Below are 13,383 nucleotides of genomic sequence, written 5' to 3'. Positions count from 1 at the left end.
AATTTCACAATATAACTATAGTAAAAATCCGTCGATGATAGAATTACAATCAATTGACTAGAAATAATGATTATATAAAATATTACAAAATCATGAGGCTGAGGGATTCGTTTGGCTTGTCCGAAATGTCTGTAAAGTAAATGTTTATCTAAGGTAAACGCTAAACTGGTTTTGGGATAGGTCACACTGCGCATGACCTGTATGACTAGCAGGTGCATCCTTAGTATTCAGAATGAAAGGTGATAAAAGGTCAATATTGAGATCCGGTGAGCAAACTAGGATTTCTAGAATATCTATTTATGAGAATGTTGTAGAATAGTCGCACAACAATTAAAAAACCCGAAAAAGTTAAAACAAAAAAACTATAAGGCTTATTCGGGAAAGTTTGGAGTCCATTTACTAAAACAGCGGAACAAAAATAGTAATTGAGAAATTTAACACAGCTTGCGCTCGTTTAAACTGAAAAACAAAGCGCGCGCTCATTTAAAATGGCGTCATTCAGCGGTGCGCCAGGACAAACAAAAAAATTGCAAAATTAATCACTTCAAAACCTATCTAATACTCCTTTGTACTTTTTTTTTGTAATAACCAAAGGCTAATAAAAAGGTGTTTACTTCAATTGTGTGTTTCGGCCAATTTTGAACTGTTTTGAGAACGGCCACTGCACCTAGTCAGCGCACATGTAGGCCAAGCTCTTTATTTGTCCCTATATTTTACAGTAAACATAGGGCGGAATTGGTGAAAAATAATATAAAAAACTTGTTGAAAAGACGTTTGTAATCTAGTGTTGTGTTTATGTTTACTTTTTGTGTGTTCTTTGGCGGTATTAAAGCGCCCTTTTCAATATTCAAGATTCACGATTTGAAATTTTAAACGAACGAAGTGAAAGGTAGAAAACTAATTTTGGACATACCAGGCCCGTACCCAGGGGGGGGGGGGGTGTGCGAACGCTTAAAGAAAATTCCCCCTTTGACCCCCCCCCCCCCAGAAAAACATTATGTCCACATTTTCGGATTCCGCCCCCCCCCCCCCCCCCCCCCCCCCCAACCCCCCAAAAAAATCCTGGGTACGGCCTGCATACCTCACGTTCCGTCCTCAAAAACACACTTCCTCACAGCTAGATAGCTGGAGTCCAACCAGCCCAAACCTCAGCGCCACACGACTTTCCATTGCAGAGGAATCCGGCAGAATATTCGTCTTTTTGAAGTCGTAATACGCTTTCCAACCGTCAAAATTGCCTCGTCCCCGCGAGTGCAAAAACGTGCCCATGCACATGTGGCTGCGAAGATTTGGCAAGAGCCAAAGAGGTTCCTGCCGTGGGAGGGAGCGTCGAAATAAGTGCGCAAATTTTGCACACGATTCCCCTGCCGGCGAAAATTAGTCCTACTCCAATTTTTTTTTTTTTTTTTTACAGTGTGACTATAGCTATGATTACAATTATTTAGAAAAAAAAATTACATACTAACAGAAAACCAACATGACTGCAAAACACTCACTGTAAAGCATTCGATGTTTAGCATTTTCATGTGGCTGTGATCAAAAGATACAAATAAAGAGCTTGGGCTACCTGTGGTCAGTGGTATCCAACAGTGCTTTGCGGTCTCATATTTATCCCTTGTCACTGTGCTTATACGAGCAGAAATTGATGATTGCTTGTATTTTTCTTAAAAATACAGCTATGATCATATTGGGAGAGTGTCCTAGGACATCATGGAGTCTATTGGGGCATAATTGAGTGCTGTGCTTATGGATATTTGCAAGCAAAGGTGGATTCATGGTGATTTTTCTTGTTTGGCTTTGCCTGGATTAGAAAATATTTTTCTAATGAATCACCACAGCTCTCCTAAATGCTGTCTTTTCTGAAACCAAATTGTTTTCAAAATTCTTTACACTGCTTTTCTGGGTTTGTATGACCAGAAATTTATTTGTTTGGCTTTGGGGTGAAAAGACTTATAAACAACCATCTGACTTTGGGGAGAGAAGTGTTGACTGGCCCTCCCCTCGTGAATTTTTCTCCGGATCTCCCAGAATGCTTTGCAATTCTGTAATCCAAGATGGTTTCAGAAGCCTTCACGAAGTATGGAGATGGACCTGGAGGATACAAGCCTGGTATACATCATACATCTAGCAAAGCTTGCTAGATTTACTGATGTCAACATTAGCAGGGGGAGAGTACAATATTGCAGTTGTTACCTATTATTGAATAAGTTAGTAATATGTCTTTGTTTATCAAATAAGGTCTATTTCTGAGACAAGCAAACTCAAGGGAGAGCTTTTGAATTAAGCGGTAAGTGTTGAAGGAAAAACAATTATCTGATTAAAAAACTACTGTAGATTTCTTTGCACCAAGATAATAACAAACATCATTTTGTTTGTTATTTAGGAGGAACGAGACGAGTTCTACAAGGCCGATGAGAAGTATGCATTACTCATCTAAATTATACCAGTAAAAAAAATATATTAAAAAAAACTTCTGTAAGAAATTAAGTTAATCCTAAAACATGTATAACATGTACAACAACACACTAAAAATTTCATGGCTATTGACTGTTTTCTACTCACATGTTTTTACAGTATATGCAATTTCATTCTGGTACATCTTGTGGTCACTGTGCCATCTTCAGGGCCACACCCAAAGTACCTGTGCACCCCATCCACCTAAGGGTGTCGGCTGCACAGGTGTTCCTGATGAAGGAGGGTAAGGAGGGCAGGAAAAGGTTCTTCCATGGAACCACATGATTCCGAGTTGGGTGTTGCCCCTGTAGATGTTGACAGGTCAACCTCACAGCCACATGAAAGAAATGCCTAATATTTAATGCTTTACAGTAAGTGTTTTGCAGTCAAGTTGGTTTCTGTTAGTAGGTAAAATTGTTATAAATAATTGTAATCATAGCTATGGTCACACTGGAGATATAGAACTGTAAATGAATAGAAAAAAGTATGTATTTCGAGTCAAACTACAGATATGCATGATAACCTTGAAAGAATTGAATAAAAGACTGCAAAACCAACATCTTTTGTACTAGTTGCTTAGTTGCTTGAATTTACCACTTGCTATTTTAAGCTGAATTCCTCCTCCCCCCCCCCCCAGAAAAAAAATAATAAAAAAAGAAAACTAAAAATAAAACAAAACCAACAGAGACCCCCTTCAGCTTTTTTTACAGCCTTTTAAAGGGACAGTGCCATGGTAAGTGCTTTGCAATAGCTCTCTGACCTTGACACAATGAAATTTAGTAAACTCTAATACTGACATATGAGCTTTTGGAACATGTAGCCGACTTAAATTCAAAGAAAATGACCACAAACTGTAAATAAACATAGTTTCTATAAAATATTGCTTTCAATAAAATATTGCATATATTGTTTTATCAAGGTATTGACAGCTTTTAAAAAGTTCAACTATCTGTAGACGATTAAAAGCCAACAATAAACTCTGACATGCGCAGTACCATGGCGCTGTCCCTTTAAAGTGAAATACAGCTTTACTTATTGAGCGTAGACAGTATTGGGAATTTTGTAGATATTCTATGCGATTTTACAAACCTCTCCCCCTTACATCTTTAATTGCATTTTTGATTTTCTTTATGAATATTTAGACCGGTAAATAGCTTAATAAGCTCTACAAAGAAAAAGAGAATCGCCAAATCGCACTTTATGTATTTCTATTTATTTAATGCTTTTTACATGATATTAAATAAGAAAAACGGTTCCCAGAACAGCGTTTTTCTTTTTCGCTTCTTTGATGTCCTGTACACGATAAAAGACAATGCGCCCGTGCGTTACGATGCCACGCGCCGACATAGCGAGCCCCTAAGGGATTCAAGACGCCCAAATAGACCTCTATTTTTTGTCATCCACAATCTTGGCGAGCTGTGCGTGGCGTAACCGTATTACAGGCCTGGGATCCTGGTTATTGTCCTCCCCATTAATGCGCGGGTTGGGATAACCTTGCAAGAGTGTTGTACAGCATATTCGCTCGGAAATATCGGTGCTTGGGGCCTTCGGGTTCTTTACAGCCTTCCGTAAAAGCCTTGTGCTGCCATACCGATTGGGTAATCCGTATGTATGGTTTCCGTTTTGTTCTTCAGACCGGGTTCGATCCCAGGCCAATGGGCTTTTTTTTTATTCGTTTTCTTACTTTGTGCTTGACCCCCCTAATGCTGATTGGTTTTGCGCAAAAATAATAAAAAAAAGTGAGTTTGCAAAATAAGCTAGCTGGATTTATTGATTATATGTATTCAATTTGTTCCTTGGAAGTTAACAAAAAACACAAAGCAAAGAGTTTGAGGAAGTAAACAAGTATGTGAACTTTAATGTTCTATTTGAAAGGGCGCATTTTGTACAGGGAAGCATACATAGAATGCTTAACTGGTGGAGAGGGGAGAGGTAACAGTTTATTGAGCATAATATCAACAATAGCAGGGGGAAGGGAGGGGCACTCTCTTTATACAATATTGCAGTTGTAACCTATTATTAAATAAGTTTGTAACATGTCTTTGTTTATTAAGCAAGGTCTTTTTCTGAGACAAGCAAACTCAAGTAAGGCTGTTGAAATAACAGGTGAGTGTTAAAAAAAACATTTATCTGATTAGAAAACTACTGTAGATTCCTTTGCACCAAAATAAGAACAAACTTCATTTTGTTTGTTATTTATGAGAAACGAGATGAGCTCTACAAAGCCATAAAGAAATATGTATTGCTCATCTAAATTATACAAGTAAATGATAATATTAAAAAAGAACTACTGTAAGTAATTAGAGTGGTTTTCATTAACCCGTGAAACAAAGTGTGATAGTTAAACGGTAATAGTTAGTAAAACACAAAAAAAGAACAATAGAATCAGATCACAACAAAGTGTAATACGCTAAAGCGTAGTTCACGGGTTAATGAAGGTTTTGACATTTCAACCTTACATCCACATGAAAGTAATGCCTAATATCGAGTGCCCTACAGTAAGTGTTTTGCAGTCAAGTGGTTTTCTGTTAGTAGGTAAAAATATTCTAAATAATAGTAATCATAGCTATGGTCACCACTTACACATATAGAACTTGTAATGAAAAGAAAGAAAAAATATATATATATGCAGTCAAACAACGGAATTGCATGATAACCTTGAATATATTGAATAAAGGACTGCAAAAAAACATCTTTTGTACTAGTTGCTTGAATTGATCCTTGGCTATTTTTAGCTGAATTCCCCTCCCCTTTTAAAAAAGAAAATAATAATAATAATAATAGAACAAAACTAAAAATAAAACAAAGGGGGAGTGTCATGTTTAAGAGATTTGCAATAGCTCTAGAGCCCTGACACAATGAACTTCAGTGAAATTCTAATACTGACTTATGAGCTTTTGGTACATGTGGGAGACTTTAAACAAAACAAAAAAAATGACCACAAACTGTCAATTAACATAGTTTTCAATATAATATTGCATATTATTTAATAAGGTATTCACAGTTTTTAAAAAGTTCAACTGTTTGTAGACACTTAAAAGCCTACAATAAACACTGACTCCAGACATGCGCAGTACTATGCTGCTGCCCCTTTAAAGTAAAATACAGCTTTACTTAGTCAGCGTAGACAATATTGCGGATTTTGTCAATATTCTAATATGAATATGTCAATATTCTCCCCCCTTACGTCTTTATTTCTATTTATTTTATGCTTTTCACATGATACCAAAACAGCGTCTTTTTTCTTCGCTAATTTGATGTCATGTACACAATAAAAGAGATGCGCCCGTGCTCATGGCGAGTCTCCAAGGGACCCAAGACGCCCAAATAGACCTCTATTTTTTGTCATCCACAATCTCGGCGAGCTGTGCGTGGCGTAACCGAATTACAGGCCTGGGATCCTGGTTATTGTCCTCCCCATTAATGCGCGGGTTGGGATAACCTTGCAAGAGTGTTGTACAGCATATTCGCTCGGAAATATCGGTGCTTGGGGCCTTCGGGTTCTTTACAGCCTTCCGTAAAAGCCTTGTGCTGCCATACCGATTGGGTAATCCGTATGTATGGTTTCCGTTTTGTTCTTCAGACCGGGTTCGATCCCAGGCCAATGGGCTTTTTTTTTATTCGTTTTCTTTCTTTGTGCTTGACACCCCTAATCCTGATTGGTTTTGCGCAAAAATAATAAAAAAAAGTGAGTTTCCGAAATAAGCTTGCTGGATTTATTTATTATATGTATTCAATTTGTTCCTAGGAAGTTAACAAAAAACACAAAGCAAAGAGTTTGAGGAAGTAAACAAGTATGTGAACTTTAATGTTCTATTTGAAGGGGCGCATTTTGTACAGGGAAGCATACATAGAATGCTTAACTGGTGGAGAGGGGAGAGGTAACAGTTTATTGAGCATAATGTCAACAATAGCAGGGGGAAGGGAGGGGCACTCTCTTCATACAATATTGCAGTTGTTACCTATTATTAAATAAGTTTGTAAGATATATTTGTTTATTAATCAAGGTCTATTTCTGAGACAAGCAAACTCAAGTAAGAGCTGTTGAAATAACAGGTGAGTGTTAAAAAAAAACAATTATCTGATTAGAAAACTACTGTGGATTCCTTTGCACCAAAATAAGAACAACCTTCATTTTGTTTGTTATTTATGAGGAACGAGATGAGCTCTTCAAGGCCAAGAAGAAATATGTATTGCTCATCTAAATTATACAAGTAAATAATAATATTAAAAAGGAATTACTGTAAGTAATTAGAGTGGTTTTCATTAACCCGTGAAACAAAGTGTGATAGTTAAACGGTAATAGTTAGTAAAACACAAAAAAGAACAATAGAATCAGATCACAACAAAGTGTAATACGCTAAAGCGTAGTTCACGGGTTAATGAAGGTTTTGACATTTCAACCTTACATCCACATGAAAGTAATGCCTAATATCGAGTGCCCTACAGTAAGTGTTTTGCAGTCAAGTGGTTTTCTGTTAGTAGGTAAAAATATTCTAAATAATAGTAATCATAGCTATGGTCACCACTTACACATATAGAACTTGTAATGAAAAGAAAGAAAAAATATATATATATGCAGTCAAACAACAGAATTGCATGATAACCTTGAATATATTGAATAAAGGACTGCAAAAAAACATCTTTTGTACTAGTTGCTTGAATTGATCCTTGGCTATTTTTAGCTGAATTCCCCTCCCCCTCTAAAAAAGAAAATAATAATAATAATAATAGAACAAAACTAAAAATAAAACAAAGGGGGAGTGTCATGTTTAAGAGATTTGCAATAGCTCTAGAGCCCTGACACAATGAACTTCAGTGAAATTCTAATACTGACTTATGAGCTTTTGGTACATGTGGAAGACTTTAAACAAAACAAAAAAAATGACCACAAACTGTCAATTAACATAGTTTTCAATATAATATTGCATATTATTTAATAAGGTATTGACAGCTTTTAAAAAGTTCAACTGTTTGTAGACACTTAAAAGCCTACAATAAACACTGACTCCAGACATGCGCAGTACTATGCTGCTGCCCCTTTAAAGTAAAATACAGCTTTACTTAGTCAGCGTAGACAATATTGCGGATTTTGTCAATATTCTAATATGAATATGTCAATATTCTCCCCCCTTACGTCTTTATTTCTATTTATTTTATGCTTTTCACATGATACCAAAACAGCGTCTTTTTTCTTCGCTAATTTGATGTCATGTACACAATAAAAGAGATGCGCCCGTGCGCATGGCGAATCCCCAAGGGACACAAGACGCCCAAATAGACCTCTATTTTTTGTCATCCACAATCTCGGCGAGCTGTGCGTGGCGTAACCGTATTACAGGCCTGGGATCCTGGTTATTGTCCTCCCCATTAATGCGCGGGTTGGGATAACCTTGCAAGAGTGTTGTACAGCATATTCGCTCGGAAATATCGGTGCTTGGGGCCTTCGGGTTCTTTACAGCCTTCCGTAAAAGCCTTGTGCTGCCATACCGATTGGGTAATCCGTATGTATGGTTTCCGTTTTGTTCTTCAGACCGGGTTCGATCCCAGGCCAATGGGCTTTTTTTTATTCGTTTTCTTTCTTTGTGCTTGACCCCCCTAATGCTGATTGGTTTTGCGCAAAAATAATAAAAAAAAGTGAGTTTGCAAAATAAGCTAGCTGGATTTATTGATTATATGTATTCAATTTGTTCCTAGGAAGTTAACAAAAAACACAAAGCAAAGAGTTTGAGGAAGTAAACAAGTATGTGAACTTTAATGTTCTATTTATATCGTCCTCCGTCATATTGCAAAGAAGATGATATCGCCTTGGAGAATAACGTTGAAAGCGCGTATCTTTTAAATTTTGAAACGATCATTCTTGGTGATTTGAATATTAATTATCTGGCATCATCGAATTTCAAAAAACATCGACTTGTTCGTGCTTTCACAAGCATGAATTTCAAGCAACTGGTTACCCAGGTAACAAGACCTATTAGTGAAACTTGCCTTGATCATATTTTTAGTAATCGTCCCGAGAGAATTCATTCCATCGGTACCAGAGACTTTGCATTGTCAGATCATTTGCCTGTGTTTGCTGTCCGGCTATACTCCAAAACGAAAAATCCACGTGCAATTCCCGGTAAAATCACGTATCGTAGGATGAAAGACCTTGACGAGTCGCGATTCCTGAGCACTTTAAAAACGATCCCTTGGGATACCGCTTTTTTGTTTGACACCATAGATGACATTCTTGGCGCTTGGGAGCAGTTGTTTAATGGTGTTCTCGATAACCATTGTCCTTGGAGAGAGAAAAGGGTGGCACGTGTAAAACCGACGCCTTGGATAACTAAAGAGGTATTGCAATTAATTCAAAAACGTGATGCGCTGTTAAAGAAAGCTCGTCGTTCTTCCCTGGCTGATGACTGGGATTCTTATAGGTCAGTACGTAATAAAGCGTCTAATGCAATTAAATCTGCAAAGTATAAATTCTACAATAGCTGTTTTGAAGAAAATAAATCCAATCCTAAAGGAGTCTGGAAAATTATCAAATCGCTTATGGGTACTGATGAGAAAACAGAAAAACGCTCCACTTGTAATCTGAGTGCCAATGATTTTAATGTACATTTTACATCCATTGCTGATAGCTTGAGAAATCTACTACCAAGTGTACCGTTTGACATCTCAAAGCTGGAGCACTTTGTACTTTCCAGAAAGGACCCTGAAACTGTTTTCTCGATACCGCGAATCCCTATTGGTTTTACAATTAATTGTCTTCAAACTTTGAACTTAAGGAAAGCTATGGGTATCGATAAATTCAGTGCAAAGATTCTTAAGCTGGCGGCACCTATTATTGCACCCTCAATTTCAAAGCTGATGAACTACTCTATCGAAAGTTCCGAGTTTCCAAAACGATGGAAAACGGCCAAAGTTACCCCTTTATATAAATCTGGTGATCATATGGACAAGAGTAACTACCGCCCTATATCCGTCTTGCCCATCCTGTCTAAGCTTGTTGAGAGACATGTTCACAATCATTTTTATGATTATCTTGTCGAAAACAAATTATTATATGCAAGTCAATCTGGGTTCCGCAGGCATCATGGAACTGAGACAGCATTAATTAAAGTAGTAGATAATCTCCTCTTTCAATTGGATAAGAACTGTGTAAGTGGTATGCTCCTTATTGATTATCGAAAGGCTTTTGACATGGTTGACCATATTATCTTGATGTCAAAGCTGAAAGCCTATGGTTTAGACAAGAACACTACGTCATGGTTTGAATCCTATCTACGGGGAAGGCGACAATTTGTTTCTATTGACGGCGTGGACTCAGATCTTTCTGTTATACAACATGGAGTTCCTCAAGGAAGCATTCTTGGCCCTTTGCTGTTTGTTTTATTCATCAACGATCTTCCTTTTCATATTAGTTCACCTAAAGTGAAGATAGATCTTTATGCGGATGATACTACTATCTCGTTTTCAACCGATGTCAATAATACTTCCAATTTAGAGAACACTCTTAATTCAGTGATGAGGGATGTGGAAGTATGGACCAATTGCAACAAACTTCCAATAAATGAGACGAAGTCAAAATCACTACTTGTGACTGGTAAACGCCTTGGAGAGAAAGCACCACACAGTAAATTATCCATTTCGACATCTAATGGAAACACCCTTGAATCAGTGGAATCAGTAAGACTCCTTGGACTGGATGTGGACAGTAAATTGACCTTTTCGGATCACGCTGAAAGGACATACAAGAAAATTGCAGGAAGAATCGGCGTACTAAATAAGATCAAAGGTTGTCTACCCCTCAAACAAAGAACAAATTTCTATAATGCCATGATCAAACCTTTGTTTAGCTATGCTGGGACTGTTTGGCAAACAGCATCAACTAAGGATTGTTTGTCAAGATTTCTAACTCTACAAAAAAGAGCTGCACGTCTAATACTCAACGCTGAACCCAGAGCACCCTCAGTACCGTTGTTTAATAGACTTCAATGGCTGCCTTTCTATCTGGACAATCACATCTCAATGTGTTCTATTCTCTCTAAAAGGCTACAACTGATGGTGCCCGAATATCTAATTGAAACTCTTAAGCTGAACAATACACTTCATAATAGAAATACTCGTTTCTCAGGACTGAATTTTATAACTCCAAAGTATACTAGAAAAACCGAAGGTGGGAAAACGTTTACAGTAAATGCCATCCATAAATGGAACAATTTAGAAGCCAGCATAAAGAAACTGCCTAATATAAGCTCTTTTAAGAAAGCTCTCCGTCATAAATATCTTAATGAACAATTACTTTTAAATCATTTTAATATTTCGAATTAACTCATATTTTATTTTCTTTATTTAATCTTTTTTTTTTTTTTTTCTTTTTTTTCTCCTTTTGGTCTGGGTGGGAATAGTATTTTTATAATTTGTATTGTAAATAGAGATTTTATATATATATATATATATATTTTATATTGTATTATTTGTATGTATGAGTTTTGAGGGCCACAAGTTTACTAGTGTATTACACTATTAAGTGCCACCCTCTGTAAATAAAGTTATTATTATTATTATTATTTGAAAGGGCGCATTTTGTACAGGGAAGCATACATAGAATGCTTAACTGGTGGAGAGGGGAGAGGTAACAGTTTATTGAGCATAATGTCAACAATAGCAGGGGGAAGGGAGGGGCACTCTCTTTATACAATATTGCAGTTGTAACCTATTATTAAATAAGTTTGTAACATGTCTTTGTTTATTAAGCAAGGTCTTTTTCTGAGACAAGCAAACTCAAGTAAGGCTGTTGAAATAACAGGTGAGTGTTAAAAAAAACATTTATCTGATTAAAAAACTACTGTAGATTCCTTTGCACCAAAATAAGAACAAACTTCATTTTGTTTGTTATTTATGAGAAACGAGATGAGCTCTACAAAGCCATAAAGAAATATGTATTGCTCATCTAAATTATACAAGTAAATGATAATATTAAAAAAGAACTACTGTAAGTAATTAGAGTGGTTTTCATTAACCCGTGAAACAAAGTGTGATAGTTAAACGGTAATAGTTAGTAAAACACAAAAAAGAACAATAGAATAAGATCACAACAAAGTGTAATACGCTAAAGCGTAGTTCACGGGTTAATGAAGGTTTTGACATTTCAACCTTACATCCACATGGAAGTAATGCCTAATATCGAGTGCCCTACAGTAAGTGTTTTGCAGTCAAGTTGTTTTCTGTTAGTAGGTAAAAAATTATTCTAAATAATAGTAATCATAGCTATAGTCACCACTTACACATATAGAACTTGTAATAAAAAGAAAGAAAAAAATATATATATATATATGCAGTCAAACAACGGAATTGCATGATAACCTTGAATATATTGAATAAAGGACTGCAAAAAAACATCTTTTGTACTAGTTGCTTGAATTGACCCTTGGCTATTTTTAGCTGAATTCCCCTCCCCCTCTAAAAAAGAAAATAATAATAATAATAATAGAACAAAACTAAAAATAAAACAAAGGGGGAGTGTCATGTTTAAGAGATTTGCAATAGCTCTAGAGCCCTGACACAATGAACTTCAGTGAAATTCTAATACTGACTTATGAGCTTTTGGTACATGTGGGAGACTTTAAAGAAAACAAAAAAAATGACCACAAACTGTCAATTAACATAGTTTTCAATATAATATTGCATATTATTTAATAAGGTATTCACAGTTTTTAAAAAGTTCAACTGTTTGTAGACACTTAAAAGCCTACAATAAACACTGACTCCAGACATGCGCAGTACTATGCTGCTGCCCCTTTAAAGTAAAATACAGCTTTACTTAGTCAGCGTAGACAATATTGCGGATTTTGTCAATATTCTAATATGAATATGTCAATATTCTCCCCCCTTACGTCTTTATTTCTATTTATTTTATGCTTTTCACATGATACCAAAACAGCGTCTTTTTTCTTCGCTAATTTGATGTCATGTACACAATAAAAGAGATGCGCCCGTGCTCATGGCGAGTACCCAAGGGACCCAAGACGCCCAAATAGACCTCTATTTTTTGTCATCCACAATCTTGGCGAGCTGTGCGTGGCGTAACCGTATTACAGGCCTGGGATCCTGGTTATTGTCCTCCCCATTAATGCGCGGGTTGGGATAACCTTGCAAGAGTGTTGTACAGCATATTCGCTCGGAAATATCGGTGCTTGGGGCCTTCGGGTTCTTTACAGCCTTCCGTAAAAGCCTTGTGCTGCCATACCGATTGGGTAATCCGTATGTATGGTTTCCGTTTTGTTCTTCAGACCGGGTTCGATCCCAGGCCAATCGGCTTTTTTTTATTCGTTTTCTTTCTTTGTGCTTGACACCCCTAATCCTGATTGGTTTTGCGCAAAAATAATAAAAAAAAGTGAGTTTGCGAAATAAGCTTGCTGGATTTATTTATTATATGTATTCAATTTGTTCCTAGGAAGTTAACAAAAAACACAAAGCAAAGAGTTTGAGGAAGTAAACAAGTATGTGAACTTTAATGTTCTATTTGAAGGGGCGCATTTTGTACAGGGAAGCATACATACAATGCTTAACTGGTGGAGAGGGGAGAGGTAACAGTTTATTGAGCATAATGTCAACAATAGCAGGGGGAAGGGAGGGGCACTCTCTTCATACAATATTGCAGTTGTTACCTATTATTAAATAAGTTTGTAAGATATATTTGTTTATTAATCAAGGTCTATTTCTGAGACAAGCAAACTCAAGTAAGAGCTGTTGAAATAACAGGTGAGTGTTAAAAAAAACAATTATCTGATTAGAAAACTACTGTGGATTCCTTTGCACCAAAATAAGAACAAACTTCATTTTGTTTGTTATTTATGAGGAACGAGATGAGCTCTTCAAGGCCAAGAAGAAATATGTATTGCTCATCTAAATTATACAAGTAAATAATAATATTAAAAA

The sequence above is a fragment of the Nematostella vectensis genome, chromosome 5 (assembly GCF_932526225.1).
Source record: "Nematostella vectensis chromosome 5, jaNemVect1.1, whole genome shotgun sequence".
NCBI lineage: Eukaryota > Metazoa > Cnidaria > Anthozoa > Actiniaria > Edwardsiidae > Nematostella > Nematostella vectensis.
Note: the sequence above shows the minus strand (reverse complement) of the source record.